Source organism: Primulina eburnea, chromosome 7, assembly GCF_022965805.1.
Source record: "Primulina eburnea isolate SZY01 chromosome 7, ASM2296580v1, whole genome shotgun sequence".
NCBI lineage: Eukaryota > Viridiplantae > Streptophyta > Magnoliopsida > Lamiales > Gesneriaceae > Primulina > Primulina eburnea.
In genome coordinates, this window is record NC_133107.1 from 33,289,863 (window position 1) to 33,317,638 (window position 27,776).

The following is a 27,776-nucleotide window of genomic DNA, read 5'->3' on the forward strand; positions in this document are numbered from 1 at the left end:
ATTCTTGGACCTCTCACTTTCACAACTTCAATTTCTTGATTGAGCTTAACCAGTTAATATAGCAGCAACAATATCAATAAAACTGTAGCCATATGTAATTAAAAACACCACAGTAAAAATGTTTTAACTTTCCAAATCATATCATCGACATAGCAACCTTTGTAGTTTCCTAAATTTATGAAAACACTCGATTGTTTCATCTCTTGTCCAACAAAATGTAACCATGAAACATAATATCATACAATACAAAAGAGCCCATCAAACATACTGACACCTCCCAATTGTTGCAATTGAAAGAGTTTCATAAGAGACTTGCCATTAATGAAATTTAACTACAAATGAGCCATACTCGAACTCCATACCTTCACAACTGAGTAGCAAGAGGAAGGGAATTGTCATCAATCTTCACACTGACAATAGCTTCCATGCACAAAACATACCATTTCCGATATTCAGGATAATTGGCGCATGGTATTACACATCTTTCCTATAGAATGACAATTGGAGCGTGCAGAATAAATTACAAATCAAAAAAAATTAGATTCAACGTCCTGTGAATAAAAAGAATAAACAAGTATTGTAGATAAATGCACAGATAATATTGACTTGTTGGAGCGACAGGCCCTCAAATACAAAAGGAGGGACCTAATTCTCGGATACTAGCTGGACATATAATAACCCAACAATGCGTCTATATTATGCTACTAACGCAAAGAAAACCAATTAAAATCGGATTGGAAAAAAACTCGAATCCGGACAGCTTGTATACCTGAACTATAGACTGGAATTCAAGCTAAAATGCACCAAGAATCGAAGTTGAATGGGCAGTAGTGGTCTTAAGATGGTGCAAAGGTTGTATCTCGCAAGAAAACTCGTCGGAATCGTGACTGGACAGAGCTAAAGGTGGCTGGAAATCGCATGGATAATAGGGAAAACATTAGGGCTTCGACTTCTCAACAACAAACCACTAAATAACAAAGAAATCAAGAGACACGCTAACTGAAAACATAGGAAAAACTCGCGCACGGGAAAAGATTGAAAACAGTGTTGGATCTCGGTTTCTACACGTTCAAATGCAACGGAAGTTTTAAAAATTTTTAGATCTTGACATTCAAGATATTGTTTGGGTGCTCGTATGATTTTATCATAAATATTCATAGAGCGTCAGAAATTTCATACTTTTGGTGATTAAATCACATGGCACCAACTGATCCGGTCTGACGGATCTAGCTCTTGATGAATCCTACAATCTTTCTTCAAGAGACTCCTTTCCTTTTCTTCTAATCAGGTCCACGACTAGATTACTTGTTCCTCTTCTAACTTGCACTAAAAAGCATAGAAGATATTTGCGTAGAGATAGAACTCAAAACCGGCACAACTCTCAACCTAGGAGTGGCCAAAATTTTCTTGGTTTTTGAGAGAGATTTTCGAGAGCAACACTGGAAAATTATGAATAGCCGAAATACTTGCTTAGGAAAAAGCTTCGGATGCCTCATCTTTTATTTTGAATCAAAATGCTTATCATTCTATCTAATCATTAATTTACTTAATTAATATAGTTAATTAAGTCAATCAAAGATTCTATAATATTTGCATCTCAAATCCTTTTTTTTTTCTTCCCAAATTATCGAAACAAATTTCGAAAAATTGTGGTCTTTTGGAGGTTAGGGTTATGGCTTGATTACTACCTTTTATAATTAAGCCATGACCTAATAATAATAATTAACATTAACTAGTTTGATTAATTAATTGGGTTAGTCCAACTAGTTTAATTAATTAATCAAAATTCTTTAAGAACTTTCATTATTTAGCATGTTGGATTTGTACTCTTACAAGCACATTAAACATACTTCCCACCAATGTTAATTTAATATTTAATAAGCTCAACTTTTGAGTTTAATAAATTAAATTCATTATTAATTCAACATTTGAATTTATTATATAAATTGTAAATTCAACTCCTTGAATTTTATAACCTCCAAAGATTTAATATTTAATAAACTCAACTTTTGAGTTTAATAAATTAAATCCTCAAATTTTATAAATTCATTTAATATTTAATAAACTCAACTTTTGAGTTTAATATATTAAATCCTCAAATTTTATAAATTCAACTCTTTGAATTTATTCTCTCCAAATTTCATAAATTCAACTTCTTGAATTTACTATCTCATAAATTCAACTCCTTGAATTTATTTTCTCAAAATAATTCAACTCCTTGAATTTACTATATCATGATATAAACTCAACTCCTTGAATTTATTCTCTCCACGGGAACAAATGATCCAGTGCTTGTGTGACCCTCAATGGTTCAGGGATACAGCTAGCCGTGGGTTCACAACTCCTTGTGATTCAGGACATAATCCTTTATTCGGGCTTATCCTAATTAGCCCCATTCTTTTCATCAACACCTTGATTAAGAATGTCAGAACTCATTTCTGATTGCACCCATCAGATCATGGTAAGAGCGTCTAGTAGCATCGCCCCATGATCCCCCAGGTATCACTGATAGTGCCTGCAAGAACCAGTCGATTATGATTAACGTACAGTATGGTCCCTTCATCTCATATATCCCGATCGAATCTGCAACCATTGGTTCATCGAGGGTTGCATATTAATTCGATAACTATGTGATAACTATAATAGAGGCATCGCGTGTAGTAATGGAGAACTCCTTCTCCAACGTACATCTCGTACTCTGGACAGAGATCCCATGAACTATTATTACATCAGATCACATAGGATATTCACACCCACAGGTGAGCGGTGAATCCCCGACTACAATGCACTGGCTCCTATATGTGTCGCAACTGTACCCAACCTCGCCACCTGATGACTCTCCTAGAGCCGGTAAACGAGTCAAAGCACAGCCCTAGCATATAGAGCCTCAGTGTTGTCCCGAGTCGTAAGGATAATGATGTACAATCATAACCATAAACTTATTCTCTCGATGAATGATAACCATTTGGAAAGTCCGAGGGAGGGTTGTTCGGTATAATCATCATATGACTACCCATCTGCATGTTTGGACATCTCTATGCCCTTACCAAGAAATGCAGTACACAGCATCACAGATGCTAGTCTCGAGCTCAAGCGGCCTTTATCCCTGTTTTAGGCGGCTGAATCGACTAGGAACGAATTTAGAATATGTAGTGTTTACAAATGAGTTTCAACATCGAATTACGATTCATTTGTATTAAAGCATAATCAAGGATTTATCTATGTTGTTTGCATGGGTATACAGATAAAGTATAACAAGACCATAAAAAGTTAAATTATATTAAAATAAAGATTGTTTATGTGGGGTCCCGGACGCTAATCAAGTTCTTAATCATTATTGGGACTAATTAATCAATTATAAAACAGGGTCTAAATTTTTTTTAAAATACAAAGCGGAAACGTAATGTAATTTACTCAAATTACATATTAAACATGAACATGCAAATCTTGTGTTATCTACAAGAATTCAACTAGGTTCAACTACATATCAGTGCTGAATCCTATGTTGCTTCGAAGCCCGGATCTCCACGCTATCTAATCTTCTCTCATCCTCTTCTTGACCCTGATCCAGCCCTACCTGTTGTCATGCACACATACAAAACAAGACAACAGCCGGATAACTCCGGTGAGATATAAATATCCCAGTATAAACAATGTATACATGCAATGATATAAAAGCATATACGAAAGCATATAAGAATTATTCATAACATGTCTCATATCAGAAACATAAATCAATATCAAGCATTCAATAAACATGAATGATATAACCAATGTAAATCAACATGGCGTATCAGACTCAACTCAACCGACGCGTCGTCTCAGACTCGACTTCACTGACGCGTCGTCTCAGACTCGACTCAACTCTAACCTAGGGATCCCGATGTCTGGATATAGGTAATTATATCGAATCTCAGTCGATAGGAATGAATCAGTCCCTAAACGGCATCGATATAATTCATATATCAGTGTCTGGGCGAATCAGCCGCAGAATTGACGAATCAGTCAAGAATTAGACGAATCAGCCTGTAATTAAGCGAATCAGCTTAAGTTTAGACGAATCAGTCAATAACCAGACGAATCAGCCGGTGACTAGGCGAATCAGCCAATGACTAAACGACTCAGTAGTCAATACATGCAGTGGCTATAAATCAATAGACAACAAACATCAATTTCATCAATTACAAGAATCAATGTAATAAACTAAGTATGTGATTTAGGGAAACTCGAGTCAAACCTTCCTCGAGTTGTGCAATCCCAACACAACATTAATTTATACCTTTCTTTCTGATACTCTGACTCGGTCGCAGTCTCGAACTCAAAGCCTGTCAATGGTCAATCTGACAATGACAATATCGAGGAGTATAATATCAATACACTACTCGAATCAAATCTGTTCTGCTCAATACTCAACCTAATTCAATATCGATGGCATAACGGTATAATATCAATATACCCAACAATACCATATCAATCAGATATTAATTCTAATATCTCATACTCGATAATACTTCAATCCTGATATCAATTCTCAATCAACTCAACTCTAAAAATCATAACAATTCCATAATCAATCCGTTTCTTAATCTGACTTCGAATCTATGATGTCTAACATGTCAAGAACATCATATACGAATTCCATTCAATTCTGACAACATCATAATTCCAAAAACATATCAAAACGTAGCAAAACTTACGTCCAGTTGTAGCCTACGTCGATAGGAACTCAATACCGAAGTCGGATTCAAAATCGGATGGACGGATTTCTCACAAAAGGTGTAAGGATTTTCAACACATATACAGGAACCTTTTCTCGATTCTTTTCCTTTGTTCCTTTCTGAAGAATGACATATATATGTATATATATCCCACGTTTCATGTCTAAGAAACGTGTCTTCTTTTCACCACTTTCAGGCGGCGCTCGAGCGGTCGATCTTTACCGCTCGAGCGCGGAACCCTCTGTCCGTGATTTACAATTGTTATCCACTGGCGCTCGGGCAGTAATATTCTACCGCTCGGGCGCCATACTTTCTGTCCGAGCCTTTCCTTATCACACATTGGCGCTTGGGCGGTAATATTCCACCTCTCGGGCGCCACAGGTTCTGCCCGAAAATCACATAACTCATATGTTTTAACCAATTTGGTCTCGGAGCGGTCCAACTATACTCACATCCATTTGTAATCACTAAATCATCTCAAATTACAGTAATCAAATTCTTGGGCATTACAGTTTATTTCACTTGAGTCAATAAATTCCCTAGCCAACCGTTGGCTTGTAGGTCATCTACTTTAACAATCTCCCACTTGCCCTAGAGCCAACTACCCTTAATCTCATTGCTTCGCAATGCTTTTCAAACAATGGTCCTGCCAAGGGCTTTGTAAGTGGATCAGCAACATTATCTGCAGAGTGGACTCTTTCAACTGATATGTCTCTTCTTCCCACTATCTCCCGTATGATGTGGAACTTCCTCAGTACATGTTTGGATCGCTGATGAGACCTTGGTTCCTTTGCATGCGCAATGGCACCAATGTTGTCCCAGTACAATGGGACTGGATCAAGTCCATTAGGAATTACTCCCAACACTTGGACAAAATTCCTCATCCAAACTGCCTCTTTGGATGCATCAGATGCAAAAATGTATTCAGCTTCAGTGGTGGAATCCGCAACGGTGTCTTGCTTGGAACTTTTCCAAGAGACAGCCGCACCACTAAGCATGAATACAAAACCAGAGGTCGATTTCGAATCATCTACGTCACATTGGAAGCTATAATCAGTGTAGCCTTCTAATTTAAATTCTCCACCCCCTTAGACCATGAACAAGTTCTTAGTTCTTCTCAAGTACTTCAGAATATTTTTCACGGCCCTCCAATGCATTGGACCAGGGTTCGCCTGATATCTGCTTGTAACACTCAAAGTTTAAGCAACATCAGGACGTGTCGATATCATACCATACATGATATTACCAATAGCTGACGCATATGGAATACGTGTCATCATCTCTATCTCTTCATCAGTTTTGGGACACATAGCTTTAGATAGAGTAATACCATGACACATTGGTAAGTATCTTCTCTTGGACTCTTCCATAGAGAATCGTTTTATGATGGTATCGATATAGGTGGCTTGGGTGAGTCCGAGCATCCTCTTTGATCTATCTCTATAGATTTGTATTCCCAATACGTAGGATGTTTCACCCATGTCTTTCATGGAGAATTTACTGGCTAACCATACTTTAGTTGATTGCAGTAATCCTACATCATTCCCAATGAGCAGGATAGCATCAACGTAAAGTACTAGAAATGTCACTGCACTCCCACTAATTTTCTTGTACAAACATGGTTCCTTGGATTCTTAGCAAAACCAAACTCTTTGATATTCCTATCAAATCTAAGGTTCCAAATCCTTGACACATGTTTGAGACCATATATTGATCTCTGAAGTTTGCATACCTTATGCTCACTTCCTACTGATGTGTATCCCTCAGGTTGAGACATATAAATTTCTTCTTTGATGTCTCCATTGAGGAATGCATTCTTTACATCCATTTACCATATCTCATAGTCAGACCATGATGCTATGGCTAGTAGTATTCTAATGGACTTAAACACAGCAACTGGTGAAAAGTTTCCTCATAGTCAATTCCTTGCCTTTGAGTATAACATTTTTCAACCAGCCTTGCTTTGAAGGTCACTACCTTCCCATTCGCCCCAAGCTTTCTTTTGTAGATCTATTTGCACCCTATAGGAACGATTCCCTCAGGTTGATCAACCAATGCCCAAACTTGGTTTGAATATATAGAGTCCATTTTTGACTGCATGGCTTCAAGCCATTTGGTTGAATCAGTATCAGATATTGCTTCCTTAAAGTTCATTGGATCATATCCAACACAAGACTCATCATGGTCTTGTTCATGAAGAAGCGTATATCTAGCAGGTGGTCTAATAACCCTATCAGACCTCCTAGGAGCTTGTAATTCAACTACCGGTTGTTGGAGATTAGGTTCAACTACTATAATTGAGGGAGTATCTTGAATTTATTCAAGTTCTATCATCTAGCCTTTTTCTATCTATTAATTCCCTTTCCATAAAGGTATCATTTCTTGAAACAAACAATTTTGCTTTATTAGGAAGATAGAAATAATATCCAACAAAATTCTTTGGATATCCTACAAAATAGCACAAAGTGGATCTACTATCCAATTTGTCTCCCACTGTCTACTTCACGTAAGCAGGACATCCCCATATTCTCATGTAAGAATATTTGGGAGTTTTTCCCATCCATATCTCATATGGTGTTTTATCCACTGCTTTAGTATAGACATTATTCAACAACATTGCCGCAGTTTCAAGCGCGAAGCCCCAAAACGATGTAGGCAATTCAGTGAATCTCATCATTGATCGAACCATGTCCAACAAGGTTCTCTTACAATGTTCAGAAACACCATTCAATTGTGGTGTTGCTGGTGGAGTTCACTGTGAGAATCACATTCTCTTTTAGATAACCCAAAAATTCAGCATTCAAGTATTCTCCACTTCGATTAGATCGAAATGCTTTATACTTCTTTCTAGCTAGTTTTCTACTTCAGATCTGAATTCTTTGAACCTTTCAAATGCTTCGGATTTGTGTTTCATCCTATAAACATACCAATACCTCGAATGGTCATTAGTAAAGGTAACGAAGTAGGATTGCCCTTATTTTGTGCTAACACTTAGCGGGCCACAAACGTCTATGTGGATCAAATCCAGTAGACCATGTGCACGTTCCACGTTTCCATTGAATGGAGTCTTGGTCAATTTTCCTTTTAGGCAGGACTTACAAGTAGGTAGAGAATTTATGTCTGACAAGTCAAACATGCCTTCTCCCACTAGTTTGTGTATTCTTCTTTGGGAAATATGACCTAGTCTAGCGTGCCATATTTGTGTGGGATTTGGATCATCTAACTTTCTTTTGGTTTTTGTTGAAACCATGTGTGGGGACCCGGACGCTGATCTTTTTCTTAATCATCTTTGGGACTTAATTATCAATTAAGATAAAAAGGGTCTAAAAATTTTTTTCTTTTTAGAATGCATCTGCGGAAGGTAATGGAATCATGCTATTATACAAATCAGTATAAAATACATTTCAGTATAAAAGTACAATACTGTACAATCTAAGTCTAAGGTTCGGTTACTAAGTTCAAGTAACAAACCAAATCTACAGTAAGTCCGGAATCACCACGCTAAACTCGTCTTCTCTCGTCATCTTCTCGACCCCGATCATGCCCCACCTGTTGTCATGCACACATACAAAACAAGACAACAGCCGGATAACTCCGGTGAGAATAAATCCCAGTATAAAACATGGTAAGCATGTATAGAAACAATCTAAATCTTAAATCATGAAGGTTTCATAATCTATGAAATCAAATCAAATAAGCATGCAACACAAATCAGTTAAACATGCTACTCAAATCAAATCATATAAACATGCTGTCATAACTGAAAGCAATACACATGGGTTTCATAGTCTATGAAACCATATTCATAAACACATGCAGTTCTAGTCAAATCATGTCTAGACTCGACTCAACTATAACTCTAGGGATCCCGGTGTGAATAAGACGTCAATGGCTGTCACCTACCCTCCCAATCGGTGTGACTGTACGTCTTATTACTAGACTTCGGTCTGAGTTGTATCGAGTAATCTACAATAGGATGGTGTCTGCTCCTACGTAGCGATACACCGAACATCTAGAAGTCTGACTATCTGTCAAACTTTTCTATCTCAAATGCAATGTATAAAAATCTGTAAACATAGCATGTTCATTTCAAAAGATTTGAATATAAAGTCTATAAACAAATCATAATCATATCAGAAGATAAACAATAATCAAGTATGTGATTTGATTGGGAAACTCAAATGAGATCTGATTTGAGTTATATCTTCCCAGATATCACATTAATTATACCTTTGTCGTCCCGGTCTGACGAAGACGATGACCTATATTCAAATCTGTCCATCTCGAATATGAAATGACAATATCGAATACATTGTATCAGTGAATAACTCAATATACAATCTGTTCTGATTAATACTCAATTCAGTATACAATCTGATCAATGTCTGAACAAGATATCATCTGAGTCATATCAATAATATCACAATCTACTCGAAATCATATCTGAATCTGATCAATATCAATCTACTGATGTTTCGACGGCATAACAATACAATCTGAAAAACCCCGTCAATCTGAACATCACAAATATAATACTGGAACTCATACTCTGTGTCAATACAATTCATAATCTGAATACTATCACAATTCTGATATAGAATCTCAGTCAATATCTTCCAAAATCATAACAATTACAGAAACAGTCTGTTCTTTAATCTGACTTCAATTCTATAATGTCTACGGTAGCAGAAACACCATATCTGAATCATATTCAATTCTGATAATATCATAAATTCAAATCTTGTCTAAACGTAACAAAACTTACGTCCAGTTGTAGCTTGCGTTGATAGGAACACAGTACCGAAGTCGGATTCAAAATCAGACGAACGGATTCTTCGCAAATTAATTTCGAATCTCAGAACTTCAAAGCGTTTCCCTCGATTTCCTTTTTCTTCTGAAGGATTAGTTTTTGCATGTATATATATATATATATATATATAACCGTAACATGCATGAAGTCAAATGGCACGCTCTTTGCACAACACGTCTCGCGCTCGGGCGGTAAGAAAGTACCGCTCGAGCGCGGAACTTTCTGTCCGGATGCTTAGCTTGTTATCCAATGGCGCTCGGGCGGTAACATTCTACCGCTCGGGTGCCATACATTCTGCCCAAATTCTATAATTATGGTGCATTGGCGCTCGGGCGGTCTTTTTCTACCGCTCGAGCGCCGAAGGTTCTGTCCAAATTCTTGGCTAACCATGCAACGACGCCCGGCCTCGTCATTTGTGTTCTTATAACCTCAATCATATCAATTAATCAACGTCTGATTACAAGAATTAATTCTCGGGCATTACATTTCTCCCCCTCTTAGATTTGAGTTCGTCCTCGAACTCATAAACAATCAATTCAGAGATATACGAGAAGAAATGTATACTAGAGTTTAAATCAAAACTCAATTCTCTGACCCCCATCTGGAATACGAATTCCTGAAGTATGCTATCATAATACTTCTTAAATTAACTCTAACAGAATCAATCTGGCCATGTTGGTTATACAACATCCGTATAGACCAATCATAATTCATCACATACCAGTACCATCTGCTATTATTAAATCAGTTTATCCCGATCAAGGACATATACCATCTTCAGCTTCAAGTACCAATCGTCATCATCCGACGTTGGTTTCTTAAATCTGTCCATTCTGAACTATCTTCATCTTCCTTCTAATTTTCTTCAAAAGAAATCTATAGTATTCACCGTATACTGTCTTGTCTATAACTATCTCATTACCCATCTGATAAGCTGATAGTTACTATCACGCAATGATAATAAGTCATATCAATTAGTGCTAACATCCAGCATCACAGTTCTCTGGATATCTTCCAATATCTGGATAATACACTCTGACTGTCTGTCAATCTGTGAATAATCTGCAAAATAACTTATGGTATGGTCTGCCATAATTGCAAACTTAATCAAAATCACAATCTGATATAGTCTACTTCTACATTCTAGTCACTCTGACTATGTTCTGACATCAATCTGTGTCATTTGGTTCTGTTTGTACATCATCTTGTATAAACTAATAGATATAGATTGAACAATCTGTCAATCATAATCATATTATATCACAATCTGGAAAATATTGGGATAATCTTATGACGAAATTCATCGAAATATACTCCCCATGTCGAATAAAAAATATACTAAGTCTGTAATAAATCTTCTGATTTCTTTCTTTCTGTCTTCTCTGTTAGCGATTCAGACGTATCAGTACAATTTCTGCCAACATTTCTGTACAAATTCTGTCACGACTGATCTAATCTGTCTATATCATACCTGTCTGTTCGAATCTCATACATTCTCAGTCAGCAAAATGAACACTGAATCCACTACAATGCATTTCTGACACTATCTGTAATTTCAGATTCAAACTACTCGATATAAACAAATCAGTTAATAATAAAATTTAAATAAAAATACCTACCTGGTATTCGGCTCTGATTATAAATATCAATTCTGTTATACAACTTTGAAACATTCTGATATCATAACACAATCAGTCTAATACAAAACACAAAATCACATATCTGTTTCTCTGACCGATACTCTGCTCTGATTATCGAAATATTGTTCTGACCACTCTGATCACGTTTCTGAACGGCTGAAATTCTTGAATTCATTTCTGATACCAGCTGAATTGTATATACTCTCAACGGTGCATAAAATCTGTATCAATCCTGATTCAGAATAACAATAATCTATACTAATCTAGTAAATATATAAGATTGTAAGTTCTAACAATACTATCGATTCTGGCAAATCAATCAGATCTTCATGCCATTCTGATCAACTGCTATATCTCCTCTGCAAATAAAATATGCTCCCCAAATAATACAATCTGTATAAAATACTGATCTAGAAGCAATAATTCTCAAGCAGTTCAAAACACAATCATATCAGATAATCTGTCAACTCATATAATATCAATCTCTGACAATTCTGACATTTCTGACTTTCTGATCTTTCTGATATCGGTATCTGATCAGTCACTGATCACAATATCAATTGTATCAAAATCAATCTGTATATTAACATCAGATATCATCTATTCTGAATACAATCTGTTTCAAACAAAATACCTATCTGAACAATTTCTGTATACAAGAATCATAATTCTCAGAATATTTAATATGATCTTTCAAATATTCAATTCTTTTAATTCGGCATGTATTATTCCGTATATTCAGTATCATTCTGTACTGAACCTAACATACAAACAATACCTGATCTCCATTCAATTCTGAAATTTATTGTAATAGCCGAGCCCGGTGTACGGTACGGTTTAAGCTTTATTGTGTTTATTGGGTTTATGATTTAGATGTTTAGAGTTGTGTTTTGGGCCATAGTATTATTGGTTATTGTTGTCTTGAGGTATTAGATGTTGTTGGTTGTTCGTTTCAGTGTTTCGGTTCGATTTTCAGTTTCCTTGGTTTGTTCTTGGCCGAAGTGGTACCGCACCCGCACCCTTGCAAGGACCGCACCCGCGGTCATTTATGTTGGATTTTGATGGTTTTACCGTGAGGACACCGCACCCGCGGCAGTGTAAGCACCGCACCCGCGGTGATCGTGCATGAGAATTTTGTTGGAATGCCGTGAGCTTAGCGCACCCGCGGTGCTTGTGTGACCGCACTCGCGGTGTAAGTATGGGCGAGATATTTAGTACCTTTTTGATTGAGTTGACTTCATTTCTACCTTATCTTCCCCTTCATTTCGAGATTTCCTCTCATTTCTTAGGGTTTTCTACCATTTCTTTCATTTCCTATCTTCAATCCAAGCTTCTTTTCGACGATTCGACTTGAAATCGACGTTCTCCGTGGTATAAGGAAGCTTAGGTAAGTTTTTGGTGCGATTCTATCATGGTTTTGGATATGAGATGTTATAGGGTGATGTTATTGTTGGTTTAATGGGATATTTGACTTGTATTTTTGGATATAGAGTTGATTTTGGTGTTGTTTATGGATTATTGTTGTAGGTGGTGTACCAAAAGTATAGTTTGAAGGTGTTCTATTGGTTGTAAGTGGAATTTCATCCCTTTGCTCACATGATGATATATGTAGTGTTTTAAAGATTTTAAAGTGATATTCCCTTCAATTGATTCATTGTTATGTATTGATCCCATTGATTATCTATTGGAGGCATTGATGTCTCACTATTGTTCAAATGGAATACAAGAGAAAATATATCACATGATGATATATGTAGTGTTCGATGGGATATTTGCAACCACAGACAGAGATACTATTGGTATCAATCCAATGAGAGAAAAGAGAATACCATCGTATTGCTATCTATTGCTATTGCTATTGCTACAGTTATTACTACAGTATTCATGTTTCAGAGTTGATGGTATTTATAATTTCAAAGTAATGTTTACAGAGTATACTATGTATCATTGCTATGTAGAGTTCCACTTGCTGAGATTTATTCTCATTTCAGTTATTTTCATGTGATGCAGATCAGAGTGGAGGCCCGGGACGTTGACTGTGGATAGTGGTCATATGCATACACCGTTGGAAGGAAGATTATTTTGCGAATATTTTGGGACATGATCATAAGAATGATTGTTTTGTATTTTGTATATCATTTGAATGATCATGTATTTATTTTGTAAACATTTTTATGAAATGTATTTTGAAACTCCTTCCATATTTGAAATAAAATTTTAAATTCCGCTGTATTTTAATCGTTACGGGATAGAGGTGTCACATTTAGTGGTATCAGAGCGGTGTTCTTCGGACCAATGCATATGACTTCGTCTACTTTCAACTGTCCGGGTATGTTTTCTTGCATCTATCCATTGTTATATATTGATTGGTGTCTTGTGAGCAATTGTAGAGTATGCCTCCTAAGCGTAAGGCGACCGAGGGTGAGGATAGTTCTTCCTCGAGAGTTGTCGACGAGTTCGGCAAGTTGCTTAAGGAGCAGGCTAAGGTTCATAGCGAGCAGATTCAGCAGCTCATTCGTATGCAAGGTACTGGACAAGGTAGAGGCCAAGGTTGAGTTCCAGTAGCACAGGCTGTTGGCACTGATGCCGTCTTTTCTGCTTTCAAGAGAATGGATCCACCGAAATTCGCAGGTAGCACCGATCCTCTAGTTGCTGTCGAGTGGGTCAAGGCTTTAGAGGCGATCTTCGATCATCTCCAGTACGAGGACAAAGATAGGATCAGCTGTGCTGTATTCATGTTGGTTAAAGCTGCTCGCATTTGGTGGAATGCGACCAAAGTTGGAGTTGATGTTGCGACACTGAAGTGGTCAGAGTTCACTGACCTGTTCTATGACAAGTATTTCCCCGATGCACTTCGAGCGAGGAAGGTTACGGAGTTCTTGGAGCTTCGTCAGGGGAGCTTGGATGTTGGTGAGTACATTCTGAAGTTTGAGGAGGGTTGCTTGTTTGCTCCTTACATTGCTTCCAATGACAAAGATAAAGGCGCTCATTTCATTCGAGGCCTTAGAGCTGAGATTCGTCGTGATATCAACATGTCCAAGGCTGTTACTTTCAAGGCGATCATGTCCAAGGCATTGTTGGCCGAGCAGGATGAGAAGGACATCACCAGAGAGAGGCAGGAGAGGCACCAAGCTATTGCTCAGAGAGGCCAGGGTTCTAATCAGAGTGGCAGGGATCGTTTCAAGGGCAAGGGCAAGATGGAGTCGAGTCCTAGACCACCGCCAGTTCCAGTTGATCCCGAGAAGCCACTGTGTCCTAAGTGTGGCAAGCATCATCGAGGAGAGTGCAGACTTGGCACTCATACTTGTTATCGTTGTGGCACGGCAGGCCACGTTGCCAGAAATTGTCCACGAGGAGCTAGCCAAGGGAAGGTGCAGGTTCGTATCTTTGCGATGACGAAGGAAGATGATGGCCAGGGAGGAGTTCTCGCCAGCTCAGGTACTTCGCTGGTCCTTCCTTTTATTTCTTGTCTTGAGGCTGAAAGATTGCTGTGTAGAGGTTGCGATGTGTTTCTGGCTTCTATTGTGGATGTGGATAGACTGATTAAGTTGAATATAGATGATATTGATGTTGTGAGGGAGTTTGCTGATGTGTTTGAGGATGATGTTCCGGGTTTGCCGCCGGACAGAGATGTTGAGTTCGTTATCGATCTAGCTCCAGGTACGGTTCCTATCTCTAAGGCTCCGTACAGGATGGCCCCTACTGAGATGAAGGAGTTGAAGATTCAGTTGCAGGATCTTTTAGACAAGGGTTTTATTCGTCCGAGTTCTTCGCCTTGGGGAGCTCCGGTTCTTTTTGTTAAGAAGAAGGATGGATCTTTGCGGCTGTGTATCGATTACAGGGAGCTCAACAAAGTGACTGTCAAGAACAAGTATCCGTTGCCTCGGATAGATGATTTGTTTGATCAACTCCATAGTGCCACTGTCTTTTCGAAGATTGATCTTCGGTCTGGCTACTATCAGTTGAAGGTTAGGGAGTCCGATATCCCTAAGACGGCTTTCAGGACCAGGTATGGTCATTTTGAGTTTCTTGTGATGTCTTTTGGTCTGACCAATGCCCCTTCAGTCTTCATGGACCTGATGAACCGTGTGTTCAAGCCCTATCTGGATAGCTTCGTCATTGTCTTCATTGACGACATCTTGATCTATTCCAAGACCAGAGAGCTTCATGCAGAGCATCTCAGAGTTGTTCTTCAATTGCTGAGAGAGAGGAGGTTGTTTGCCAAGTTGAAGAAGTGTGAATTTTGGCTGGATCAGATTTCTTTTCTAGGCCATGTCGTTTCGAGGGATGGCATTGCTGTTGATCCATTGAAGATAGAGGCGATTCAGAAACGGCCTATTCCTACCACTGTCTCAGAGGTACGCAGTTTCCTTGGTTTGGCGGGTTATTATCGTCGTTTCATTTCAGATTTTTCCAAGATTGCCCTGCCATTGTCCAATTTGACAAGGAAGACTGTGAAGTTCGAGTGGTCTATCGATTGCCAGCGTGCATTTCAGGAGTTGAAGGACAGGTTGACGACAGCTCCTGTTCTTTCTTTGCCTAGTGGTTACGAGGATTTTGTGGTCTATGCTGATGCGTCGAAGAGAGGCCTTGGTGCAGTGCTGATGCAGCGAGGTAAGGTCATTGCTTATGCTTCTCGTCAGTTGAAATACTATGAGAAGAATTATCCGACGCATGATTTGGAGCTAGCAGCTGTGGTTTTCGCCATGAAGATTTGGAGACATTACTTGTATGGCGAAAAGTGTGAGATCTTCACAGACCACAAGAGTTTGAAGTATCTGTTTTCTCATAAAGAGCTCAATATGCGGCAGAGGAGGTGGTTAGAGCTTGTCAAAGATTATGATGTGACTATCAGTTACCACCCAGGGAAGGCGAACGTTGTGGCTGATGCTTTGAGCCGCAAGTCGAGTTCTTCATTGAGTTCTTTGATTCAGAGGCCATTGTTGATGGATTTGCAGAGAGAGGAGATTGATCTGGTGATTCCAGGTACCATTGCTCGTCTTTCAGTGTTGGTTATTCGATCTACTTTGACGGACAGGATCAGTAGAGAGCAGACTGTCGATGTGCAGTTGCTAGAGTTGAGAGCTAGAGCTGAAGAGAGGGGTAATTCAGAGTTTGGTTCGAATGGTGATGGTTTGGTGACTTTCAGAGGCCGTATTTGTGTTCCTGTTGGCGATGATATTCGGCGAGATGTCTTGACAGAGGCTCATACCGCGCCTTATTCTATTCATCCAGGCAGTACGAAGATGTATCAGAATCTTCGTCGACTCTACTGGTGGCCAGGTATGAAGAAAGATATTGCTTTGTTCATTTCTCAGTGCCTTACTTGTCAGCAGGTGAAGATTGAGCACCAGAGACCTGCTGGGACATTGCTATCATTGCCGATTCCTCAGTGGAAGTGGGAGCATATTACGATGGATTTCGTGACTGGTCTTCCTAGAGTGCAGAAAGGTTATAATTCCATTTGGGTCATTGTTGATCGATTGACCAAGTCGGCGCACTTTCTCCCAATCAAGACGACGTACTCCATGAAGCAGTATGCCGAGGATTACATTGTAGAGATAGTTAGACTTCACGGTGTCCCTATGTCGATCGTGTCTGATCGTGACCCCAGATTTACCTCCGAGTTTTGGAAGAGTCTGCATAGAGCTATGGGTTCTCGGTTAGCGTTCAGTACAGCTTATCACCCTCAGAGCAACGGTCAGTCAGAAAGAGTCATTCAGATTTTAGAGGACTTGCTCAGAGCATGTACTATTGACTATTCTGGTAGCTGGGATTCTAAATTGCCACTTGTGGAGTTCACGTACAACAATAGCTACCAGGCGTCGATTGGGATGGCACCGTATGAGGCACTTTATGGCAGGAAGTGCAGATCGCCTTTGTTTTGGTATGAGGTTGGTGAGAGGAAGATGTTGGGTCCCGAGTTGGTCCAGCAGACGGCCGATGTTGTTTCTGTGATCCGTGAGAGGATGAAGACAGCACAGTCCAGACAGAAGAGCTATGCAGATGTTCGTCGTAGGCCTTTGCAGTTCGAGGTTGGCGATCACGTGTTCTTGAAGATAGCACCTCTCAAGGGTGTGATGAGGTTTGGCAAGAAGGGCAAGTTGAGTCCGAGGTTTATTGGTCCATTTGAGATCTTGGACAGAGTTGGTGACAGAGACTACAGATTAGCCCTACCGCCAGATCTTGACAGAGTTCATAATGTTTTTCACGTATCGATGCTCAGGAAGTATATTGCAGATCCTTCCCATGTTCTTCGCCACGAGCCATTGGACTTGACGCCGAATTTGACTTACCAAGAGATTCCGATTCAGATTCTGGATCGCACAGTTAGAGTATTGAGGAACAAAGAGATCGGCATCGTTAAAGTCCTTTGGAGGAACCATTTGATCGAAGAGGCTACGTGGGAACCAGAGGATGAGATGAGAGAGAAGTATCCTGAGTTGTTCGTGCAGTGACGTCAATTTCGCGGACGAAATTCCTCTAAGGAGGGGAGATTGTAATAGCCGAGCCCGGTGTACGGTACGGTTTAAGCTTTATTGTTTTTATTGGGTTTTATGATTTAGATGTTTAGAGTTGTGTTTTGGGCCATAGTATTATTGGTTATTGTTGTCTTGAGGTATTAGATGTTGTTGGTTGTTCGTTTCAGTGTTTCGGTTCGATTTTCAGTTGCCTTGGTTTGTTCTTGGCCGAAGTGGTACCGCACCCGCACCCTTGCAAGGACCGCACCCGCGGTCATTTATGTTGGATTTTGATGGTTTTACCGTGAGGACACCGCACCCGCGGCAGTGTAAGCACCGCACCCGCGGTGAGACCGCACCCGCGGTAATTGTAGCACTGCACCCGCGGTGATCGTGCATGGGAATTTTGTTGGAATGCCGTGAGCTTAGCGCACCCGCGGTGCTTGTGTGACCGCACCCGCGGTGTAAGTATGGGTGAGATATTTAGTACCTTTTTGATTGAGTTGACTTCATTTCTACCTTATCTTCCCCTTCATTTCGAGATTTCCTCTCATTTCTTAGGGTTTTCTACCATTTCTTTCATTTCCTATCTTCAATCCAAGCTTCTTTTCGACGATTCGACTTGAGATCGACGTTCTCCGTGGTATAAGGAAGCTTAGGTAAGTTTTTGGTGCGATTCTATCATGGTTTTGGATATGAGATGTTATAGGGTGATGTTATTGTTGGTTTAATGGGATATTTGACTTGTATTTTTGGATATAGAGTTGATTTTGGTGTTGTTTATGGATTATTGTTGTAGGTGGTGTACCAAGAGTATAGTTTGAAGGTGTTCTATTGGTTGTAAGTGGAATTTCATCCCTTTGCTCACATGATGATATATGTATTGTGTTTTAAAGATTTTAAAGTGATATTCCCTTCAATTGATTCATTGTTATGTATTGATCCCATTGATTATCTATTGGAGGCATTGATGTCTCACTATTGTTTAAAGGGAATACAAGAGAAAATATGAGATTGTGAAACGACGGCTTTAAATGCTATTCAGAGTTCAAATGTTTTATTGGATTGATTAATCATAGTCAGAGCATTGCATGCAATTAGATGATCATCGACCATAGGCTTTTATCCCTCACAGTTATCGATTTATATCGATGGGATATTTACAACCACAGACAGAGATACTATTGGTATCAATCCAACGAGAGAAAAGAGAATACCATCGTATTGCTATCTATTGCTATTGCTATTGCTACAGTTATTACTACAGTATTCATGTTTCAGAGTTGATGGTATTTATAATTTCAAAGTAATGTTTACAGAGTATACTATGTATCATTGCTATGTAGAGTTCCACTTGCTGAGATTTATTCTCATTTCAGTTATTTTCATGTGATGCAGATCAGAGTGGAGGCCCGGGACGTTGACTGTGGATAGGGGTCATATGCATACACCGTTGGAAGGAAGATTATTTTGCGAATATTTTGGGACATGATCATAAGAATGATTGTTTTGTATTTTGTATATCATTTGAATGATCATGTATTTATTTTGTAAACATTTTTATGAAATGTATTTTGAAACTCCTTCCATATTTGAAATAAAATTTTAAATTCCGCTGTATTTTAATCGTTACGGGATAGAGGTGTCACATTTATCTTTCTAATAGAACACCATTCTGAAATCTTATCTAGGCAAACATCAGCCAACTCATATATCACTGGCAAATCTGTCAATGCTAGGCTCGATTTCAGTGGATCTACTGAATACATAAGGATGCAATCTGCTCCTTTCTGTACTAATCGAGTCATATACAATACATATATCAAAAGAATTCTAAATCTAGAATCCTTATCGTGGTATCTCCACTGATCAGTCATCTCTGGTCTGACTCTTACCATTTCTGGAAAAATTCTACAATATGTCTGTACTTGTTCAGCATATACATATCAGTAATGCGTTCAAATCAGAAAACACAAGTACATCATAATTTATCTCTATTTCATTCTCATCTTACTGTAGTATAAAATATTCTACAGAAATCTCTGATATCAACATTTCCTCAACCAGCAAGGACATCAATACTACAGTACATACAAACCCAACAGATACAGCATATCTCCATGCAACTCAGTCAAGGATATTCTTAACAAATGCATTAGTATATATCAATACATATGCAATAGAATCATAAAGAATAGTACCTGTTGTGAATTCTGGATCTGTGTTTTCAATTGAGCTCTGTTCCCTAAAATCTTCGGGAACGTCTCTGGGGACAAACCTTAGCAAAGTGTCCCGGCTGTCTGCAGATATGACAACTACCAGTCACTCCCTGGCATTGCTCGGTGGGATGCCTCCCTCCGCAACTCCTGCAATACACTTCAGTATGGCTTGGACCAGAAACGCTAGAGCTAGATGAACCACCTCCCATCTTCTTGAATGGCTTCTTCCGAGCTTTCAGCAAATCTTGCTTTTCACTCGTACTGCCTCGATCAAATCGAAGAGGGGATTGCTGTGTCTGGGGTTGCTTCACACATAACCTCCCTAGCTGTCTAATCAGACTCGCCTCGGCTCACTTTGCTCTACTCAGGATGTCAGCAAAATGGTAAGGTCGCTGCAGATTCATAAATGCAACTACCTCCGAATTCAACCCTCTGATGAACTGATTTAGTATAGCTTCATCATCTCCAGCTATCTGAGTAGCAAAATGCAGTAGAGTAGAGAATTTAGCGGTATATTCATCAATATTCAACTGACCTTGGCTCAAATTCTCAAACTCTGCTTTCTTGTCCTCTCGGTACGAGACTGAGAAAAATCGTCGATAAAATTCAGTTCTGAATATTTCCCACGAAATCACTGTACCTCTCTGTTCCCACATTCTTCTACTGGTAATCCACCAACTCTTGCGGCTTCTCGTAACTAATAAGGTACCATTTTAACTCTCTGTTCATCTGTACAATCAAGTAAATCGAACAGTATTTCTATGTCATCAAACCAGTTCTGACAATCTTCAGATGTCTCGGTACCACTCAGAATCGGCGGCTGTAATAACTGAAACTCTTTCATCTTTCCTTCTAGCTGAGTTTCTGATGCATCTCTTTGTTCAGACGAAGTACTACCCCTTTCTGGAAATCTCCGAGGCGGTATATCTGAATATCAAACAAATCAATACACAATCTATATAATCTGTCTCAGCCCTCCTCTGATCATATACCTCTGATTCAGACTCGGTTATGATTCAGGCTTATTAATTACATGCTGCAATCAACTCAGATAACAAACAACATGTAATAGGGAAAGCAATAACTCATGCTAGCACACATCATATAAATCAACATTGGCATAAATCTCATGCTAGCAATCATATGCAAGGAAGAAAATTCAATCTACCCCGCTCCTTCTCTACTATCTCATTCTAAAAGATCTATCAATTCTGACTATCTCAATCTAAAGGATCTATCGCTCTGATACCACCTGTTGTGGGGACCCGGACGCTGATCTTTTTCTTAATCATCTTTGGGACTTAATTATCAATTAAGATAAAAAGGGTCTAAAAATTTTTTCCTTTTTAGAATGCATCTGCGGAAGGTAATAGAATCATGCTATTATACAAATCAGTATAAAATACATTTCAGTATAAAAGTACAATACTATAATCTCATTCCTAGACTTCGGTCTGAGCTGTATCGAGTAATCTACAATAGGAGGGTGTCTGCTCCTACGTAACGATACACCGAACGTCTAGAAGTCTGACTATCTGTCAAACATTCCTATCTCAAATGCAATGTATAACAATCTGTAAACATAGCATGTTCATTTCAAAAGATTTGAATATAAAGTCTATAAACAAATCATAATCATATCAGAAAATAAACAATAATCAAGTATGTGATTTGATTGAGAAACTCAAATGAGATCTGATTTGAGTTATATCTTCCCAGATATCACATGAATTATACCTTTGTCGTCCCGGTCTGACGAAGACGATGACCTGTATTCAAATCTGTTCATCTCGAATCTGAAATGACAATATCGAATACATTGTATCAGTGAATAACTCAATATACAATCTGTTCTGATTAATACTCAATTCAGTATACAATCTGATCAATGTCTGAACAAGATATCATCTGAGTCATATCAATAATATCACAATCTACTCGAAATCATATCTGAATCTGATCAATATCAATCTACTGATGTTTCGACGGCATAACAATACAGTCTGAATAACCCCGTCAATCTGAACATCACAAATATAATACTGGAACTCATACTCTGTGTCAATACAATTCATAATCTGAATACTAACACAATTCTGATATAGAATCTCAGTCAATATCTTCCAAAATCATAACAATTACAGAAACAGTCTGTTCTTTAATCTGACTTCAATTCTATAATGTCTACGGTAGCAGAAACACCATGTCTGAATCATATTCAATTCTGACAATATCATAAATTCAAATCTTGTCTAAACGTAACAAAACTTACGTCTAGTTGTAGCTTGCGTTGATAGGAACACAGTATCAAAGTCGGATTCAAAATCAGACGAACGGATTCTTCGCAAATTAATTTCGAATCACAGAACTTCAAAGCGTTTCCCTCGATTTCCTTTTTCTGCTGAAGGATTAGTTTTTGCATGTATATATATATATATATATATAACCGTAACATGCATGAAGGCAAATGGCACACTCTTTGCACAACACGTCTCGCGCTCGGGCGGTAAGAAAGTACCGCTCGAGCGCGGAACTTTCTGTCCGGATGCTTAGCTTTTTATCCAATGGCGCTCGGGCGGTAACATTCTACCGCTCGGGCGCCATACATTCTGCCCAAATTCTATGATTATGGTGCATTGGCGCTCGGGCGGTCTTTTTCTACCGCTCGAGCGCCGAAGGTTCTGTCCAAATTCTTGGCTAACCAAGCAACGACGCCCGGCCTCGTCATTTGAGTTCTTATAACCTCAATCATATCAATTAATCAACGTCTGATTACAGAAATTAATTCTCGGGCATTACATCATGTTTACTTGGACATTCACTTATCATTTCCAGAACATTTCTGGCACATATAATTTCTTATGTCCGGACTTCTTCAGTGAAATAAATATGTTCTAACTTATCGGGCTTTGAAGGCTTTTAAATGTCTTTCAGAGTTTGCCTCTTAATGGGATTGTTTTTCTTGCGAGGGGCGGAACATTTCTTTCCCTTACCTTGTGGGCTATTTTTCGTCTGACGAGAGGCTCATTAGAAAAACAACAATTCCCTGTTTTATGGTGATCTCATATGTTATAATTGTATTGACTAGCTCTTCAAGGCTATCATTTATCTTATTCAATTCACCATATCCCCGTCAAATGAGGAAGAGAAAGACATCAAATTAATGTTATCTAGTAACTCGTTAGGAATCACATATTCCAGGCCCACCACATTCTTAGCAAACCCAGTCATACGTACACCACGCTCATGGGACAAAGCTCTGTCTTGCATGTGTGTAGTCATGAGTTCCTTGAAAGTGGTGTGCATAGTTTCATGCACCATGAAACTCTTGCACGTGCATTCGAATGTCAGCAACATTCAACATTTCCTCAAACTGTCCCAACAGTTCATTTGACATAAAAGCGAGCATGTTACACTTTAGCTTGCATACTATGGTCCTACCATCAAGGTTCCCACTTTAAATGGTTGGTAAAATCAAACTAACATTTAAATGGTACCAAAAAATTAATATTATGATATATTTATATATAGTAAATCAAGGTTCCCACTTTAAATGGTTGGTAAAACCAAACAAACATTTAAGTGGTACCAAGAATTTAATATTATAATATATTCATATATAATAAATCAAGGCATCCACTTTAAATGGTTGGTAATACCAAACTAACATTTAAATGGTTCCAAGAATTTAGTGTAACATATAGCAACAATAAATCAAAACTCCCACTTATAAGTAGGGTATAAAAATGCTTAAAGAAAGAAATATAACATTAACAATAAATAATGATTAAATAATATAAAACATAGATTCTTACCTTTTAGTAACCTTATTATCATGCCAAGAGTTTCACCTTTTCATCTCGACTTTAGGAAGTTAGCTATTCATTATTCAAAGTGTAAAACTTTGAATATGAAATTAACATGCTAATTATATTTAAATGTAGAAATAAAAGAAAAATATAAAGAGAAATATTATGAACTCAAAGGTTTGTTCATAGAATGAGGGATATCTCAATACATTACAATGCACCCCTATTTATAGCCAAATTTGGGGAGACAACCAGAAATAAAATATTATTTTTTTACACATAATTCTTCATTGGTGTTCCAAGATATTATATTATATTACACATCACTTTTGAAAATCTTTTTCTCCAAATTTGTTTCTTCACATAAAAAGAAACATGTGGATAATTGAGTTGTCTAGTTGTGGTATTTTTTTCAGACCATTTGACCAAGTAATTTGAGAGATATGGTCAAAATACTAGAGCATGGTAAAACTGCCACTCTTTTGGTAACTTTATTTGTTACTTAATTTGATCCCAATTGTGAGAGGATTTTTATCTCATGCTTGTCACCAATATTTTAGATATTATCATCAACTTTCTACAGGTCCAACAATCATCTTAATCCCATTTGCAACGCCAAGGTTATTCTTCTTTTATCGAACCTGTAAAAATAGTAAAAACTTATAATTACACAACAATTTATTTTTTATACAATTTATTATAAAACATATAATATTTAAACATTTAATAAAATAAAAACTATAAATTTATATTATAAAACATTTAATTAATGTACAATTTTTATGTTTGTCACATATGCAACCTCCGCGTGTTTTGCCTCACGTTTAATAAGGACCCAATAATATGACGTCGTTTATTTTCGCGTGTCAAACCAACCCATCAATATTGATGAGCAGATGTTGATACAGATCTCATTAACCCAATATTACCTCCCCCATATACCAAGTGAATTTTTCTCTCAGCCAATATCTTTCCAAGATTATTCGCTGCTTCTACAAACACTTCATTTTTTCCAGGACTCGACCCACAAAATACAAAAATATTTTTCAATGTTTGTGTAGAGGATCCAGTCATGTTTTTACTTTCTTTTTCTTTCTGCGAAAATAGAGAGAAAGATGAGAGATTTTATAGAGGTAATATGTTATCATGACAAAACTATAGTTCACAGCTGTAAACAGAATAAATAGTAAAAACAATAATGACACATGCATATAAACAGTAGTGTGATCGTGGCTCACAATTTTCCTCTGGTTTTACGTCCAGAAATGGCTTCAACGCCTTCTATGAGTCGAGGATATGCTTCCCATCCAATTTCTTATAAATTGGCAAACATGGTCTTTTTTAGTCGGATTCCCAAGACTATGACGCTCATCTTGGAATTGTTTCCATAAACGGAGAAGTTCAATATGCACAAGTCCACTAGAATGCGTCTCAAGAGTCAATAAGATGTTATCTAAAGAATCCTTACTCCCATTCTTAATGAAACCAATTTTATCTTCTCTGTTATTGGAAACACATCCCAAAGATCTGCATCGTTTGTCACAAGTCCATCTCGCACACTTATGACAAACCCCTAAACTTTTGGCCCATCGTTTTTTCGCATAAGTGCTTTTTCCTAATCCAGGCAAATACCGAATGAGCAATGATTGTGGAACTTCTCCTCCTAATCGGACCTTAGCTTCTATTACAAGACGAATATCTTCTAGAATTCCTTTTTGCATTAGCAATCTCAATCTTTCACACCTTGATGCATAAATTTTTCTTAGAACATTTTCAGAAACAGAGGGAAAATATTTACAAATTTTTGAGAGAATTTCATCCATTTTTGAAAAGAAAAGAAATGATTTTTTTATTTTTGTATCAGCAATTGTGGGAAACTGATTTAACCGACTATGAGAGTCACGGAGTACCGTTATCCGCCATTTAACCGGGAAAATAAAAAGATTAAAAAAACCTGAAATAAAAACAAACAAACTTAAATGCAACACAAAATAAAAAAATCAAGGATCAGAAAGGGAAATAAACTCTTCTTGAAAGATTTAATTTTCTAAAAATGGTTTAAGCCTTTGTCCATTTACTTTAAAAATATCACCATTTTTAGGATTTTCAATATCCACAGCTCCATAAAGATACACATTCTTTACAACATTTGGGCATGTCCATCTTGATCGTAATTTTCCTGGGAATATGTGAATTCTAGAATTATAAAGCAAAACTTTTTTACCAATATCAAAAGATTTTCTAAGAATTGTTTTATCATGAAATGATTTGATTTTTGCTTTATAAATCCTTGAATTTTCATACGCGTCATTTCTGAGTTCATCAAGTTCATTAAGTTGCAATTTACGCAATTTGTTGGCATCATTCATGCTTGAATTTAAAGTTTTGATCGCCCAATAAGCTTTATGTTCCAATTCCACAGGCAAATGACAATGTTTTCCATAAACTAATCTATAGGGAGACATATTCAATGATGTTTTAAAAGTTATTCGATATGCTTAAAGTGCATCATTAAGTCGCAGAGACCAATCTTTTCTATTTGAGTTAACAGTTTTTTTCCAAAATTTGCTTTATCTCCCTATTAGCTAATTCAACTTGTCCATTTGTTTGACGATGATAAGGAGTAGTTACTTTATGAGTAATACCATATTTTTTCATTAATGAAGCAAATGGTTTATTAACAAAGTGAGTTCCCCCATCACTTATCATGGCTCGAAGAATTCCAAATCTACTAAATATATTTTCTTTTAAAAATTTGATGACGATTTTATGATCATTTGTTCGACATGGAATTGCATCTATCCATTTGGAAACATAATCAACTGCAACTAAAATATACAAGTATCCAAACGACGGTGGAAAAGGTCCCATAAAATCTATTCCCCAACAATCAAAGATTTCAATTTCAATAATAGGATTCAAAGGCATCATGTTTCTTTTTGAAATCGCACCCAATTTTTGACAATTTTCACAGATCTTGCATATTTCGTGAGTGTCTTTAAACAAAGTGGGCCAATAAAATCCACACTGCAATATTTTTGCAACTGTTTTCTTTGAAGAAAAATGTCCTCCGCATGCTTCTGAATGACAAAATTTAATGACACTACTTACCTCATTGTCGGGTATGCAACGTCGAAAAATTTGATCCGGACAATACTTGAACAGATACGATCATCCCAATAAAAGTTTTTTACCTCATTCAAAAATTTTCTTTTATCTTGAGAACTCCGTTGCGCTGGCATTTTCCTGTCACAAGAAAATTTATTATGTTAGCAAACCAAGGTGTAGTAGTAACTGAAAATAGATGTTCATCAGGAAAATTATCGTTAATTGGTGTCATTTCACAAGATGATCCTGTTACTAGTCTCGATAAATGATCGGCTACGACATTCTCAGTTCCTTTTTTATCTTTATCACAATGTCAAATTCTTGGAGCAACAAAATCCATCGTATCAGTCGTGGCTTTGCATCCTGTTTGGTCAACAAATATCTAATAGCAGAATGATCAGTAAACACAATAGTCGTTGATCCAATCAAATAAGAACGAAATTTATCTAATGAAAATATTACAGCAAGTAGTTCTTTTTCAGTTGTGGAGTAATTTATTTGAGCATTGTTTAAAGTTCTGCTTGCATAATATATCACATTAGGCTTACCGTTTTTTCTTTGACCCAATACTGCACCGGCTGCATAATCACTCGCATCGCACATGATTTCAAATGGCAAAGACCAATCAGGAGGTTGCGTGATAGGAGCTGATGTCAAATGTCGAATGATTTTATCAAAAGCATTTTGACATTCTTGAGTCCACTCAAATGCAGTGCCTTTTGTTAAGAGGATACAAATGGGTTTAGAGATTAAACTAAAGTCTTTTATAAACCTCCTATAAAATCCAGCATGTCCCAAAAATGAGCGAATTTCTTTAATGGTTTTTGGAGGGGGGTTAAATTGGCAATGACATCAACTTTGGCTTTATCAACTTCAATTCCATGAGATGACACGACATGTCCCAGAACAATCCCAGAAGTAATCATGTAATGACATTTTTCCCAATTTAAAATAAGACATTTTTCCTCGCATCTTTTTAAAACTTTTTCCAAATTTTCAAGAAAATTATCA